The sequence below is a fragment of the Catharus ustulatus genome (genome assembly GCF_009819885.2).
Source record: "Catharus ustulatus isolate bCatUst1 chromosome Z unlocalized genomic scaffold, bCatUst1.pri.v2 scaffold_26_arrow_ctg1, whole genome shotgun sequence".
Lineage (NCBI taxonomy): Eukaryota > Metazoa > Chordata > Aves > Passeriformes > Turdidae > Catharus > Catharus ustulatus.
In genome coordinates this window covers 1,633,462-1,646,061 of record NW_024879445.1, presented here as the reverse complement: position 1 = coordinate 1,646,061, position 12,600 = coordinate 1,633,462, and positions in this window count along the sequence as shown.

The window sequence follows — 12,600 nt, the reverse complement described above, 5'->3', positions numbered from 1 at the left end:
TGGTGTGAGTGTCAGGTTGTGTCTCCAGGTCAGGCTGAAAGAGCAGCCTGCTTCCCACAGGCCCCTCTGAGAATGGCTGCTTTGTGATTTTCGGGGAGGAGTGGTCAGTGTGGGCGGGTCACCACCAAGGTCCTTCTCAGGGGTGATCCTTGTGAGGACCAAATGCAGCACAAGGCGAGGAAGGGGGGGAAAAAACTCAGAAACTTATCAGTACAGGGTGGCCCGAGCCATAGTCAAGTGTTGTGCTAATCCGTGCTGTCCTGGGCTTCCTCTGATAAACTCCATCCTGGGCATGCATTATTTTTGTTTTGATAACTCCGTGGCTGCATCATAACCTTGAGTGCAGAAGTAATCCTGAATAATCAAATGTGGGTTTGTTCTCTTACTGTTACCAAAATAAATGAGTCTTTCATACTCCTTTTTTTGGTGGTTGTTGTTATTTTTTTTTTTTTTTATGATATGAAGGTACCACCGTTGTGCAAAGAATCAACTCGCTGGGTCTGGTTCCACACTGATAGGGCAAACTCTTGAAATGGATTAAGAGAGATTTTCTTAACTAATCTCTTCTTCCTGGGCCTTCTCATCCTTGGCTAAAGCAATAACAAACATTCACAATGTGATTAATCCCAAACCTACTGAAGTCACTGTGAAGATCCTGCTGACTCCCAAGTGTCAGTCAACAGTTTCTTCTCCTTGCCTGTGTGTGAAGGGGAAGGAAAGAAATTAAATAGATCAGGAACACCCTAAAAAGTGCAGAAGAGAGGAGTTTAGGCTTTTTCCTTTCCTCCCCACTTGCAGGAAAATCTGTTTTTTTTCTCTCTGGGGGACTCCTTTTTGTTGCTTAAACTAAAAAGGTGGAAATCTTGGTTGCTGTTAGTATCCAAGGAAAGATGAAGACATCCATGTGTGCAGGGAGAGTCATAGCCCACCTTGAGGAAAAGAGTGCAAATTTGGGTTGAGAGATCTGATCCTGTCCTGGCATCTCACAACTTTTGATTGGCTCTCAGACATGTCTGAGATAGCATCATTTAAAATGAACAAACAAAATAATATATAAATGAAACAAAACAAAAAAAAGGTCTAGGGATGTCTGCAAATGTCTTGGCGCAATTTATAAGATTCTTGGGGTAAACATTCCCTCCCAAAAAACTTATCACTTCCTATGATAGAAATGGTAGTTTTTGTTCAGCTGGGAAAAGAATGGGTATGAAAGCAGAGAGAAAAATTCAGTCCCTCTCTATTGAAAACGACCCTACTTTGTTGAATATTCTATGATTGTTAATTTTTTTATTTTTTAAACTCTTTTGAAGGCCTCAACGAAGGAAAGGTAGCATTCTGGGAGCTTGTTTGAGTTTTGTACAGAACGTGAATCGTGGTGGGAGCAAAGTTTGGAAAGAGGAAGTAACTTTGCCCTGAAGACCTAAACACCAAATAAAAATAACCAGAGACAGAAAAGAAAAAAAAAAAAAAAAGTGTTTTGCCAAATACTGATTTGTGATGTACACCAAGCTCCATGTTGTCCCCACACCATTCCCAGGTCTCTGCTGTAGCTTGGTCTTGGCTGCCATCAGGGTTTCTCACCAAGTTTGGTGATACACATGCCAATTTTATCCCCCATCTGCTAAAAGAAGGATAAAAAGAGGCGTTTCTGGTATCCAGACATTCAGTGAAAGGTTTTCTCTGTTGTGGCAAGTGGGGTCTCCCAGGATGAGGGAGAATGGGAACAATGCTGGCATTCATTGCATTGGCTGCAGGAGCTAAAAGATGCCATTTTTAGTATAAAATCAGAAATACCATAAACTTTGGGAGATTTTTCCATCCTAATGCAAGTGGACCTGCTCTTGCTGAGAGTGCAGTGGAGGGGTTGTCCCATTACCTACAGCCCCAAAGCTTTGGACATTCCCATGCCCAAAGGTGCTCAGAGAGCAGCTGCTGATCTCTCTTTTGGGGTGGTGAATCTGCAAATGGGGCTGGTGATGAGCAGATAAGGGGCTCTCCCACTGGGGGCACCAGACTCTCCAAAAGCTGCTGCATATGGAAATTTTGTGATGGCTGCTGGTCCTTCCCAATGGTCCAAAAAACCATAAATATGGATAACAGCACCTGCCTGGTGTTGGGTTTTGAAGGGTGAGAGGTGGTCCAGGTCTGCTCAGGCAGGGAGGTGGTATATTTATTTATTTATTTTCCTAGTCTTTGGCCTCAGCTACATCTTTGCACAGCTGTTTGATCACCTTCTTGTCTTTTTCTTCCCCTGGTTCAGATGCACCAGGCGTAGGGGAAGCTGTGGGGTTGAAATATTTCTTCTGAAACCAGTAGTACAGCTTCACCAGCACCACAGGGTATCTCACTTTTTGTGTCCAGTGGAAAAAAACAGCCTTGCCATGTGAAGATGGTTCTGCCTAAGCTCTTTGAAGCACAACCTCCCTCTGTTCCATTCAGCAAGTTTTAGCACTGCAGACCCAGAGCAGTCCAAGAGGAGAGAGGATCTCCCTGCCACGCTCCAGGGAAGCAGCTTGGGATGGGAGGATCCCAAAAAGCAAAACAGGGAATGGACCTGGCAGAGGGAGCTGCCCAGGCAGAGGAAAAGAGGGTTGAGGAACAGCAAGATGCCATGAAAGAAGGGAAACCAGGGACACTACAACTGAGGGAGGATGAGTGTCAAAACAAACTCACAGAGCAACAAAAGGCAGGGGGAAAATAAGTGTTTGTTTTTCTCCCTGTTTGCTTTTTATGAAAGTAGGCAGGCGAGTGTTTGAGGGTTGTTAGCGTTTCTTGCTGACCTGCAGCTGGCGCATTTTTCACCCACTTCTGTCAGAATTTATTTGAGTTTGGTGCTGAACGCTGATCAGACTTTGCCCCTTGCTTTACTTAGGCTCGGAATTGCTTATACAGCAAACACTCTCTGCTAGGGTTCTCATTAATCCACTTCTTTGTTGAGGTTTCCTGGAGGAATTCCTATTTGGTAAACCAAACAGAATTAAAAGGAATGCATCTGCACCGGGGATATCCATCTTGGGTCTCCGGGACCTATTGTCCGGGCTAAATTAGACTCGGAGGCCTCTTGTGTTTGCCCAGGGCTGTGATTCCCACTGGCACTCGATAAACCATTAATGGGCTGCGTGAGTCGGGAGGGTTCTGGCAGGTTTGGGGCACCCCTGGCAGCGCGGGGTAAGGGATGAGGGATGCAGGGAGGGGCCTGGGATGCGGGATGGGGGATGCAGGGAAGATGGGAGATGCAGGGAGAGAGAGATCTGGGATGCAGGGAGGGATATGGGATGCAGGGATGCAGGGAAGGATGCGGGATAAGGGATGCAGGGAGGGATACAGGATAAAGGAGAAGCGATGGAGGAAAGGATGTAGGGAAGGATGCACGGAGGGATGAGGGATAAGGGATGCAGAGAGCATGAGGGATAAGGGAGGGATGCAGGATAAGGGATGCAGGGAGGATGAGGGATAAGGGAGGGATCTGGGATGCGGGATGTGGGATGCACGGAGGGATGTGGGATGCACGGAGGGATACAGGGAAGGATATGCGATGCAGGGAGGGATGTGGGATAAAGGAGAAGCAATGGAGGAAAGGATGTAGGGAAGGAATGCAGGGAGGGATCCGGGATGCACGGAGGGATGAGAGATGCAGGGAGGGATGCAGGGATGCAGGGAGAGATCTGGGATGCGGGATGTGGGATGCAGGTTGCAGGGAGGGATGCGGGATGAGGGATGCAGGAAGGGATGAGAGATGCAGGGAGAGAGAGATCTGGGATGCAGGGAGGGATGCGGGATGAGGGATGCAGGAAGGGATGAAAGATGCAGGGAGAGATCTGGGATGCAGGGAGGGATGCGGGATAAGGGAGAAGGGATGCAGGAAAGGGTGTAGGGAAGGAATGCAGGGAGGGATCCGGGATGCACGGAGGGATGAGAGATGCAGGGAGGGATGCAGGGATGCAGGGAGAGATCTGGGATGCAGGATGTGGATGCAGGATAAAGGAGAAGCGATGGAGGAAAGGATGTAGGGAAGGATGCAGGGAGGGATGCAGGATAAGGGATGAGAGATGCAGGGAGAGATCTGGGATGCAGGGAGGGATGTGGGATAAGGAATGCAGAGAGGATGAGGATAAGGGAGGCATGCAGGATAAGGGATGCAGGGAGGATGAGGGATGCAGGGAGGGATGTGAGATGCACGGAGGGATGCAGGGAGGGATGTGGGATGCACGGAGGGATGCAGGGAGGGATGTGGGATAAAGGAGAAGCGATGGAGGAAAGGATGTAGGGAAGGATGCACGGAGAGATGAGGGATAAGGGATGCAGGGAGAGATGAGAGATGCAGTGAGAGATCTGGGATGCAGGATGTGGGATGCAGGGATGCAGGGATGCAGGATGCATGAAGGGATGCGGGATGCAGGGAGGATGAGGGATGCAGGGAGGGATACAGGATAAGGGATGCAGGGAGGGATGAGGGGTCCGGTATGCAGAGAGGATGAGGGATGCACGGAGGGATCTGGGATAAGGGATGCATGGAGGGATCCGGAATGAGGGATGCAGGGAGGATGCGGGATGCACGGAGGGATGCGGGATGAGGGATGCAGGGAGGGATGCGGGATGCAGGGAGGATGCGGGATGCAGGGAGGGATCCGGAATGAGGGATGCAGGGAGGATGCGGGATGCACGGAGGGATGCGGGATGCGCTCCCGCGCGCTCCTTGCCGCTAGGTGGCACTTCCCATCCTACAAATTACAGTAATTAACGCACGTCTGGTGCCGCTAATGAACATCACCCGCTCTGTTTAATCGGCTGCCGGGCACGGAACCTGATGCACAATTTTTTTTTTTTTTAAAGGCGCGACTGAGTGCTGAATATTCTCTGTCTCAGCTCATCTCCCCACCCCCCTTTTTTAATTTTTTTTTTTTTTTTTTAAGATGCTCTGAGCCTCACAATGATTTCTTTGCCTCTGTTAGAATTTCTTGGCCTCCTACAAGTGTGTAAAGTTGGGTCCTTTCTTCTACACGTGGTGCTTGCTACTGAAAACACGATTTTTGGTCACACTTCATTCCCTCTTTGTTGCCCTGGTATCAGACTCCACCGATGTGACACAAAAAAATGACAAGACAGGAAAGCCAATTTGGTCCTTCCAGCTACTCCTCTGACAGCAGCCACAGAGAAAGTCTAAAAATGAGTGAAAAACTTCACAGTTCAGGCAAAGAAAATGTACGCTTTCTTTATTTAAAAAAAAAAAAAATTAAAATAAATAGACCCAGGTTTTACTGTGGATTATGTGACACTTCACCTTGCACTTTAGGTTTCTATAAAGCCCAGTTTAGGTCAAACTGATTTTTTGGCAGAAAACCAGGCACAACTAAGAGCTTCATATAGTTTCCATCTGAAAACATAAATCAAGCAGCAGGCTCAAGGACAGCCCAGCCAAGGTTTGCTGAACCCCACAGCCCCAGACAGTGAGGCTTTCAGTGGATGTAGTCTGATATGCAGTTTTGGCTATGATATGTAGATATGCAGTTTGTTTGTTTTGCAAAGCATCTGGGCGCGAGGAGGGGAGGGAAGATAAGTGAAATGTGGTTTTTTCCAGGCCAGGAGCCGCCCCTGGCTCCCCAGTTGCTGGTGAACAGTGGGCTCTTTTACACAGCCCCAAGTGGCTCAGCGGAAGCATGTGGGATGCAAATGGGAAAAGGGCACCAGAGGGGATTTTTTGATTTTTTTTTTTCCTTTTTTTTTCCCCCTTCTTTTTTCAAAGTGTGCACCACTGTGTTTATACTTTATCATCTGTGATGCAACCAGATATCCATTCATACCTGCACACTCCCATTGCCCCTTTCACTTTTATCCATCCATCTTTGCTAGCTCATTTCTTTGTAATTTTTCTTTTTTTTCCTTTTTTTTTTTTGTGAAATTGTAGCTTTTGATTTGCAACATTTGAATTTGCCAAGTCTCGCCTGCTTTTTTGTGCCCAGCCCTTTTCCTCTGTGCTTAGCTGTGTTAGTTATTCCCGTGCTGTCACATGAGGATTGATTGAGACCTTTTGTTTTCAGAGCAGGGCCTGTATATTTTTTTTTTTTATGTTGAGTGCCTTGAGATGCTCGCTTTCACAGAGAGTTTGTGTGTTTTTTTAATACGAAAAAACCGAACAAGATAATTTTCCACTTGTGGAATCATTTAATAAATCCTCACAAGGCTCAAAGCAGCACAAAGAGAGGCTTGAAAAGCTCCTCTCAGGTTTTGCTCATTTTGTTTCAATTTTGTTTTCCCTGCTCTGACAGTCTGAGTGGTTTGCAGCAAAACCCTCCACGCAGTGTAACCTCTGCTCCCCTGCAATCATTTCACTCCGATTCACAGAGGCTTGGATTGTTCCTTGCCCCCAGCATCCCCCAGGATTAATGCCTGTTAAAACTTCCTAACATATTCCAGCCCGTTCTGCTGCTTTCAGCATCTCACTGAGGACTTTCACTGCCCCCACTCTGTGCTGCAGGTCCAGTGCCTTGTTTAGCAAACTCTAATTATGTCATGGCAGCCACACTCTGCATTAATGGCCCTGTGTGCAACCCAGGTGTGCAAGAAATAATAATAATAATAAAAAGAATAAAAGCCTGGTGCAAAATGCTGGGTGGATAAAAGGTGAAGGGCGTTTTTATACCCTACAATATTTGAAAGCTGGAGAGAAAAAAAACGAGGTCCAGATTGTGAATATGGGGTGAAGCTGAGGGGTTTAACGCTGGGGAAGGGTTCTGGGTGTGAGAACTGGTTGTGGTTTTTTTTTTCCCTGGGCAGGCAGTGCCTGAGAGGGCTGTGGGATGCAGAACTGCATCAGCAGACCCTGGGGAGGTGCTTTGGGGCTGGTGGAGGTTCCTGGAGCCCTGACAGTGCCTGGAAAACCTGCTGCCCTTGTCAGCAGCTGCTGCAGAAATCCTTCCCTGGAGTTTGCTTCTCCTTGCAGAGTTTGCCCAGCCCCTTCTCTTCTTCCTTTCTTGAATGTGCAGCACCCTCCTGCCAGAGTTTTCTCCTATTTTGACTCCAAAGCTGAGGAAACCCTGGAATTTGGGCTTGAGGTGCCACACACACCAACCCTGGCAGCATCTCCAGGCCCTGATGGAGAGCAGGATCTGAGCTCCTGTCAACATCTGCTCCCAGGTTTTCCCAAATCCCAGTCCAGCGGCACTCAGCAAAACTCAGGAATCGCAATCCCTTCCACCAGCACTGACTCTTGGGTGCTAAACCCTCGTTCCTCCAAACTGAATTAAGCAACTGTGAAACCAGAGAGAGGGGAGGGTTGAGCAGGGCAAACAGAGGAAGAGGAGATTTGCACTTTCGTTGCCTTGTGCTGAAACTTTTTGTTCTGATGCAAGAATGGGGTTAATTCCTCCTCAGCAAGGAAACCTCTTTTTCCTAGGTGGGAAAGCTGAGGAAGTCTTCAAACTGTTGCACAGATAATAAAGATAAATTTAGGAGATAGCTTTAAAAAATCCCCCTAAGACATGAAGCAATAATAAGCTGTTCAGTGTAGTTTGGGTCACAATTAAAATGCCAGTGGGATATATAAGTGTCATCCTTTAATTACCAAACTACAGGTGATCCTTGGGTGCTGAAAATCTGCAGATACTCATTCACTTTTAGGACTAAAAGTCAACCTCCATAACAGGAACAAAAATATCTTTCTTTACCACTTTGACATAATTTTTTGCAAAAGAGTTAATGTAGATTTCGTTCAGAAAATTGACAGCAAAGTTTTAAATCAAGAAAAATAAATTGGTTATTTCTTAAATTCTTCAGTATTCACTGGTTCCCTCAACTGCTGTCAAGGAGCCCTCAAAGTCTTACCTTCAATATTTCTCATTTCCCAAGAAGCCCAATCTTGGATTCCCAAGATTTAATTTGCAATTTTTTGCTTGTGGGATGTGTATATGCAAGCACATAGTTAGAACTCACACCTTCACCACATTTTCATTGTTTTCATTGATGTTGTATTGTGTTATTATTAGATTTTATTATTAGAATTCACACTTTGTAGTACTGGAATTTAGCACTATTATTAGAACAGCCTAATTCTTCAAAAAAAGAAAACACTGGAGGTATTTTTATCTCTTGTTCCTTTTTAGAACATATATCTAGGTCCTAATCCGAAGCATTTTGAATTTTCCCAGGAATCTTCCACTGACTTTGAAGAGCTTTATGCTCTGGTGTGTTCAGTAAAAAAGGTCAGACAAAAGGAATATGTTGACTCTGCTCAGGCTTCTATAAAAGGAAACCTGAAAGCATTTAAAATAGAAAAATGCTATCTTCCTGCAACGCCTGTTTCCAAGGCCAGACATTTAAGCCTCCCCAGAAGCCAGCAGTAAGCTCCTCGTTTAATGTCACAATTAATTTAACAGCCTCAGATAGGAGAGGGGGTTTGTGTGAGTTCATGCACCCCTGCCCACGTTCACCACACACCGTGACATTACCCTTGGAAAAAAAAATAAAAAACAACAAAACCCTGCATTAACATCCAGTCCAGGGGCTTAGTTCAGAGCTCTGGCTTTGCCAGCTGTAAGCTGAGCCCAGCTCTGACTAGGGCTGGCTTTGAAGGAGGCTGAGATAAGGCAGCATTAATCTAAGTGAGTGGTTCTTTCTGCCTGAAGGGAGGGAGCTGGAGCTCTTTTGGGAGGCCAGAGACCACCTGGGCATTCATCCCACGGGGCCACAAATCTGTGTGTTAACATCTTGCCTGTCACAGCGAGCAGGGAGTTCCTTTGCTGCTCCTACAAAACGCTCACAATCCATTTTTAATTTTTTTTTTAATCCCCAGGATGGGAAAAATATTATTTTAAAAAAAATTATAATATTTTAAAAATATTATTTTAAAATATTATTTCAAAAATATTATTTTAAAATATTATTTTAAAAAATATTATTTTAAAAATTATAATATTTTAAAAATATTATTTTAAAAATTACAATATTTAAAAAATATTATTTTAAAAATTATAATATTTTAAATATTATTTTAAAAGTATAATATTTTTAAATATTATTTTAAAATTACAATATTTTAAATATTATTTTAAAAATTATAATATTTTTAAATGTTACTTTAAACACAAAGGAATACAGCCCTATTTAATAATTCCTTGACCACCCCAATAGGTTTTTGTGGTTAGGGTGGTGGGCAACCCTACAAACACATTTTTGTGCTTTTTTTGTGAGTGGGGCACTATGGAAGGAAACCAACAGGAGTGCATTTTGTGGGCATTTAGCTGATGGGTGAACTCGGGGAAATGGTCTGAAATCTCAGTTTTGGGCTGAAATTCTCACACTGTCATCTGGAAAGACACAGGAAATTTCCACAGGCTCCAGCAAGGACCAGGCACAGGTGGGAGCAAAAATCCTGGTGGTGTTCAGCATGAAGGAGCTTCACTTCCACCACACATCCTTCGTGAGGATTTGATTTTGGACACCTTTTTAGACACCTACATATTGCCATGTATTAACATTTACACCACTGTGCAGCAGAGGGGACAGGAATATTTTCCTGTGTGCTCCCAGAGCAGTTCCATTGTTGGTCCCAGACAGCAAATGAAAGCACAATGACCTATTCAGGTTAAAACTTGTGCACCCAGCCCCTTCTTTAGAGCAACAGGCACTCCATCAGCAGCCAGACAAAGGGAAAAAGGGGCAGATATTGTAATATTGCAGCCATTTCCTGGCTTGGGGCACTGTCCAGTCAATCTCATCACTCATTCCTAAAAGTTTTTCCATTTTCCCACCCTAACCTGCACCCACAGTGGCACTGAAAGGGACAAAACAAGGGGTCAGCAGAGCCACAGGTGGAGCAGGATCTGGCAAGGGAATGTGGGGAGCACCAGAATTCTGGAAGTGCAGGGAGAAAGGGCAAGGAGAGAGCAGAGCCCCTGCAGAGAGAATTGGGGCATCCCTTGGTGTGAGAACAACTCTATGGGATGGTGGGATGCAGGGATGGATGGGATTTTGGGGCAGGAATTGTTCCCTGGCACAGGGTGGGCAGGGCTGGGTGGGATTTGGGGCAGGAATTGTTCCCTGGCTGGGTGGGATTTGGGGCAGGAATTGTTCCCTGTAGGGTGGGCAGGGCTGGGTGGGATTTGGGGCAGGAATTGTTCCCTGTAGGATGGGCAGGGCTGGGTGGGATTTGGGGCAGGAATTGTTCCCTGGCACAGAGTGGGCAGGGCTGGGTGGGATTTGGGGCAGGAATTGTTCCCTGGCAGGGTGGGCAGGGCTGGGTGGGATTTGGGGCAGGAATTGTTCCCTGTAGGGTGGGCAGGGCTGGGTGGGATTTGGGGCAGGAATTGTTCCCTGGCACAGAGTGGGCAGGGCTGGGTGGGATTTGGGGCAGGAATTGTTCCCTGGCAGGGTGGGCAGGGCTGGGTGGGATTTGGGGCAGGAATTGTTCCCTGTAGGGTGGGCAGGGCTGGGTGGGATTTGGGGCAGGAATTGTTCCCTGGCACAGGGTGGGCAGGGCTGGGTGGGATTTGGGGCAGGAATTGTTCCCTGGCACAGGGTGGGCAGGGCTGGGTGGGATTTTGGGCAGGAATTGTTCCCTGGCACAGGTGCCCAGAGCAGCTCTGGCTGCCCCTGGATCCAGGCTGGACACTGGGGACAGGGGAAGATGTCCCCACCATGGATGGGGTGGGAATGGATGGGATTTTTCATCCTGTCTAGCCCAAACCTGTCACTTTTCAAACAGAATCATTTGGATGGAGTGTCGTATTAATAACAAATAAATAAAATATTAAATATTAAATAACAAACCTTGTGGAGATTCCAATGTCCTGGTAAGGAAGTCACAAAGGCTGCCCTGAGAAACTTGAGGGGAACTCTTCAGATCCTGGTGAGCAAACCAACCTTTAGTGAAACATCAGCACTCAGCACCTGCCCTGTCTGCTCTCACCCCTTTTATTCTGTTATTATCATCAGCCTCTCACACCCCAATCATGGGCAGGAATTGCATTCACAACCCTGGTGCAGAATGTCAGTGCAAGGGAAAAAAAGAGTTGGATGCACAGTGCTCACAGAAATGTTGCTGCTGCCTCTTCAGGGCGCATCATTTTCCACTGAGTTACCGCGAAAATGCAAAGAAAATGGTTTTATTACACAAAGTGCTGTAGCATTTTCAGTTGCTGAAGAGTCATTTTAAATTTGAAAATGTCAGAGCTGGGAGGGGGGAGCATTAGGAATGAACATTTCAGTGCTCTCCCTTCAAACCTGCGGAGGGAAATAAGTTCAGCAATCATAAATTTCCACTTTCTTTTTATCGTCGTTAGAAATTTCTCCTCCTGCGAGCCCAGTCAACAGCAATTCAGTGGTGATTCATGGCTTTAAAGCCTGAATTATGACAAAAGCAGTCATAAACTGCAGGAATTATTTTACTTTAAAGATGATGGAGTACCCACCCTGACCAGAAGACTTTTAATCCATTATATTTCTTAAATAAATATGCCTGGGCAACTAATCACTTGCTATTAGCACTCTCCTATGATCACTTCAACTAACATAACAGTGTATCACTTAAATAAACTGGCAATGTGAACAGGGTGGATTTATGGGCTTTAATTTCTCAGCTCACACTTGTCTCTCTTGCATTTAAAACAAATACCAGAGTGTAGCTGTTGGCCAATGTTTGTAGAATCCATTTGTTCCATGTTTTCAAAGCAACTGCAGTATTCATCAGCCAGTTTGGGAATGAAATATTAAGGGAAAAAAAAAAAAAAAGAAAACAGAAACTCCAAGCTAACCCAACTAACAAGGGAACAAAAATGCTTCTGGATTATAAGGTAGTATTGAAATTTTTTTTTTAATTTTCATGATACATTTTTATTCCAGTGGAAAAGGCATGGGAGGTGCCAGAAAAAATTCTATAGCTCTGCTCAGTTCAGGAAAGGTTTGAAAAGGGGTGTCCCAAAGGGACAAAGCCAAACTGGCCACCAGACAGAGGTCAAGTACCAAAATCCTGGTGTTTCACCCCAAAAAGTGCCCAAGCAGGTCACATTTTACCTGGTGGGACCAGCATGGCATAGCCATCAGCTGGTGTTGGTCAATGCAAGTTTACTTCAGGATCTTTGGGGAAAAAAACAAAAACACCAAAAGAACAAACCTGTTTTGAGTATAAAAACAATAAAATAAAATTTTACTATGAAAATAATGACTAAATGCTGGTGTTAAAGGATGTAGCTTTTAAGGGAACTCTTCCTCAAAGATGACCTCACCTCTGCAGCAATTTTTGTGCTTCACCTTTCCTGAATCCTCCCAAGGGCAGGAGAGTCAGGGTGGGGAGGATGGGGAAAATTCAACTTCTCCTCTCTGGGTAAATCCCAGCAGCTCCAGAGCTGGAGAGAAAACAGATCCTTGGGTTTTAACTGGTGGTTTGGGGCAAATGAAATGGAGGACGAATGAAAAACAAACAAAAATAAAAAAGAACAAGAAAAAAAAACCCAAACAAAAAAACCCAAAAAAAAAAAACCCAAAACCAAATTAAAAAAAAAAAAAAAAAAACCAAAAACCAAACCAACAAAAGAAAAAGCCTTCATTTCAGGCTGATCCAAATTCTGGCACTTGTGAACTCCAAAATTACTTTGGGATTAAGCAATA